Below are 4,497 nucleotides of genomic sequence, written 5' to 3'. Positions count from 1 at the left end.
AGGAATGCAAAACATGCCCTGCACAAGAATTCCCAGACTCCTTGTGATACCATAAGGGAACAAACACAGCGTCAACATACTTAAATGCAGTGGTTGATCTTGCCCTGAGCTATGACCCCCCCTTCTCAGCCAGCATTCTGCTGCAATTGCTTTCTTTGGAGCTATGAATGATATCAGTCATCTCCCAAGTTCAAGGAAGTTCGAGATTTGCAATTAACCCTCAACCCCAACCCCCCTCCTGTGTTTATGGTCCAGGAGCCAGTATTTAATCTGTGTGAAATTGTTCCAAACCAAGCCTACCAGAATGGGTTCTTCCAATTAAGATTAAGAGGGCCATTGTGGCATTAAATGCTCTGCTACAAAACCCAAATCAGAACCAGGGCTATAAATGGGACTCTGGGGCTGCAACTCCCTTAACGGCAGTGACCCCAGGTCTAATCAACTTCCCTTCACCTTATGAATGTTGAGATTTTTATCAATGGAAAGCCTTTGGGTTCACAGCAACAACACGAAATTTCCATCTTCAGATACGAAAACCAGTGGAAAGTTTCACATCTCTGATCTTGCTAGCCATGAGAAAGGACATTGTCAAATTTCCCATTAGCTCAGATTTGTCAAGAATGACTCGCCTATGGCGAGTCAGAAACTCCTCGAGGCAAGTAGCCATGAATATTTTTTTTGTAAATTGGGAGGGTTCTCTGCCTTTTAAGATGCTGATTGTGGCAGATGGGATAGCAGTACACTTTTGCAGACTTTATTTGTCAATCTGCAGAGAACAGCAAGGCTGTTGGGAAGCCGTGTCAGGGATTTCCCTTTCACCAGCAAGCTTGGGGGGATATTCTGTAGCATTTTCACAATGATTACTTTGAACAGAAGAAAGCCACTGCAGAACACACCGACCCTTTTAATACCTTTTAAAAATGCTGTACAAAAGAACAAGGTGAGAGATGACCAAGTGAATTAATAAAAATGTATGCAGTGTTTAAAAAAATAATTGAAAAAGGTGGGCAATCAGTAGGTAAAGAGAGGACTGAAGAGGATTTACTAACTAAACAGCATTTTTATTTGCTTCTGTGTGTCTGTAAATTACAACACCCGGAAGAAGCTTTGCTCACAAAGTTAATAAAGAAATTAGTGTGTGACCTGATTTGATCTTACATGTCCTGGGAAGCGTAAGCAGTCATCGTCTACTAGCCAAGAATCCTGGATGCTGAACGTCTGTGTTTGCAGGCATCAAAACCAATGTATTCTCTTGCCCACATTTTGATTTTTCTCCTCCAAAAGAGGCATCCTTTGACTAAGCATTTGAGGTAGGTGGTTGGTCTTCACCTTTTCCAGATATAGGGCCCAATTTTAATGCCCAGGAAGATGCATGGGACCCACTGAATTGCAAGCATGTGGCAGGAAGCTATGCAACATCACTGTCACTTGACAGGAAGAGGGAGAGTTAGGACCTCAGGCCAGAACTGTGGACAGCAGGAACCCCATGTTGAGTATTAGGAGGTGCACTGGAGTGCAGAATGGGCCAAGGGTGAGCGCCATAGAGGAATCCCATGCATCGTTTCCCCCTCCTGCTGCTTCTCTTAGCCTTCCAGCCACAAGAGTCAGGAGGTGCGGCTCTTTTGCTCTCTACATATGTGAACTTACAGCAGCTCCTTCCAAAATGCAGCTTCCCATCACCCCTAAAATGATGGCTTTCCAGAGCCTCTCAACCTTGGAGTTGGGGTTCCATGACCCACCCAAAGGTCAGATTTAACCCAAAGGTGCTCAAGTTGGTTCACAGATAAACAGGAAATTGAACCCTGGTCCGAGTCCCGCACTTTGTCCATTACGGCTGGCTGATTCTTGCCGAGCAAAACGCAATTGTGAATTGTTATGCATTTGGAGATGTGGATGAAATGGGTTCATTTACCTCTCTGGCAAAACACACTGTAACTACTCTTTCTCTCTCTTTCACACACATACAAAGCAGCAAGCATTGTCTCTTTGCAGAACAGCTCAACGGATTTGCATTCGCAAGGTATTAGGCCACCGCTACACTCACTGACCTTACTATGGAAATACTACAAAAAAGTGTCCTCAGTATCCTGATACTGTATGACATCAGTTTTTGTTTTATGGTTTTGGGTGATGTACAAATGCAGCTATCCTGGTTTAATTCAGTCTCTGGAACCAGCAGAGAGGAGAAGCAGTGAAGAAGAAGACTGGGCCAGAAGAGCAGAGTCACCTAGCGGCGCACGCAATTTCATTTTTTGCTTGTTTTTCTTTTTGTTTTAATTAATAAGGGCATTTCTTGAGGGATAGTAGGTACAGATAGCTCTGGGGGGCACTGACTAAAAGTTTAATATTTAAATATCTAAACAAAAACAGATATGAAGGCAGGAAGCCAGCAGGGGGAGGGGGGCTTTCCAGTGTTTTGCACTGAGTGTCACATGTATGACTATCTGCCACTAGGACAGAAGTCGTGGGTGTGCCCTCGCTGCAATGAGCTCCTGGCACTCAAGGAACGTGTGCGTTCTCTTGAAGCCAAGGTGGCAGACCTGGAGAAGCTGAAAGAGGCAGAGAGGGTGACAGACGAGGCTTTCAGGGACTTAACAGCCGGGTCCCACTCCCAAGGTGACGTCCATTCAGATGTCATGGAGAATGAAGGTCTTGGGGATGGAGGGTGCCAGTCTGAGGTGGGGGAAGATGCTCCCTTAGATGGGATCCCTTCCTTAACTGGTGATCAGCTATCCTCTCGCACTGAGGATACCCCTCGGGGAGGTGGGGGGCTCCTTGTAGTGGGTGATTCGATCATTAGAAATGTAGAGAGTTGGGTTTGTGAGAGGCGTGATGACCGCATGGTGACTTGCCTGCCTGGTGCGAAGGTTGCGGATGTCACGCTTCGTCTAGATAGGCTTTTAGACAGTGCTGGGGTGGAGTCAGCAGTTGTGGTCCATATTGGCACCAACGACATTGGGAAATGTAGCCAGGAGGTTCTGGAAGCTAAATTTAGGCTGCTAGGAAACAGGTTGAAGTCCAGGACCTCCAAGGTGGCATTCTCAGAAATGCTACCCGTTCCACGCGCAGGGCGAGCTAGGCAAGCGGAGATACAGGGTCGCAATGCGTGGATGAGAAGGTGGTGTAAGGCAGAGGGTTTCAGATTTGTCAGGAACTGGGGAACCTTTTGGGACAAGCCAGGCCTGTACAAAAGGGACGGGCTTCATCTGAACCAAAGAGGAACCAGGCTGCTGGCGCTCAACATTAAAAAGGTGGCAAAACAGCTTTTAAACTGATCACTGGGGGAAAGCCGACAGGAGCTGTGGTGACTTCGGTTCGGAATACAGTATCTATGGGGATGCAGACAGAGAGGGAGGTTTTTCTAAATCAACCACATACAAGCGAGGAACATAGCAATGTGCATGTGACAAGGGATAGTGTCTGCAAAAGACTTGAGGGTAAAGCACATAAATCCCAGGTTAAGGACAGAGACAGGGTATACAGGTGTCTCTATGCTAATGGTAGAAGCATTCGACCTAAAATGGGGGAGCTAGAGTACAGAGTTTTGAAGGAGGACTTTGATATAGTGGGCATTACAGAGACATGGTGGAATGAGGAGAACCAGTGGGATGCTGTTATACCAGGCTACAGGCTCTATAGGAAGGATAGGACAGGGCGCATTGGGGGTGGAGTTGCCCTTTATATCAAAGAGAGCATAGTATCACATAAAATAGACAATGCAAGGGGAGCTGGTTCCCCTACAGAATCACTGTGGATATCAATACCAGGGGTGAAGGACAGTTTAATATTAGGAATATATTATCGTCCCCCAGACCAAAGTGCACAAGAGGATTCTGAGATGGAAAAAGAAATTAAAGAGGCCAACAAAAACAAAAATGTAGTGGTAATGGGTGATTTTAACTATCCCCATATAAACTGGAAAAATGCATGTTCAGGTCATAGTAAGGAGAGAGCATTCCTGGATATGCTAAATGACTGTGGCTTAGAGCAGATGGTTGTGGAACCAACCAGGGGAGAGGTGATCCTAGATCTAATTCTATGTGGGACCCAGGACCTGGTGCAGGAAGTCAGTGTTGTTGAGCCGATAGGGAACAGCGACCACAATGCTGTCAGTTTCAGTATCTCTGCATGCGAACAAGTGGCAACTACTAATGTAGTTACATTCGCCTTCAGAAAGGGAAATTTCTCCAAGATGAGGGGGATAGTGCGCAGGAAGCTGAAAGGGAAAATCAAGAGAGTCAAAACTGTCCAGGATTCTTGGAGGTTGTTTAAAAACACAGTAATAAAAGCTCAGCTGGAATGTGTTCCGCAGGTTAGGAAAGGGAGCACCCAGTCCAAAAGAAAGCCACCATGGTTGACAAGAGAGGTTGAGGAAATTATCAGAAAAAAGAAAATGTCTTTTAGAAAATGGAAGTCCAGTTTGACTGATGAAGAATATGAGAGGGAACACAAATGGTGGCAAAAGAGAAGCAAGTTAGCTGTAAGGGAGGCAAAAAA

This window comes from Sphaerodactylus townsendi, linkage group LG03 (genome assembly GCF_021028975.2).
Source record: "Sphaerodactylus townsendi isolate TG3544 linkage group LG03, MPM_Stown_v2.3, whole genome shotgun sequence".
NCBI classification, from domain to species: domain Eukaryota; kingdom Metazoa; phylum Chordata; class Lepidosauria; order Squamata; family Sphaerodactylidae; genus Sphaerodactylus; species Sphaerodactylus townsendi.
Note: the sequence above shows the minus strand (reverse complement) of the source record.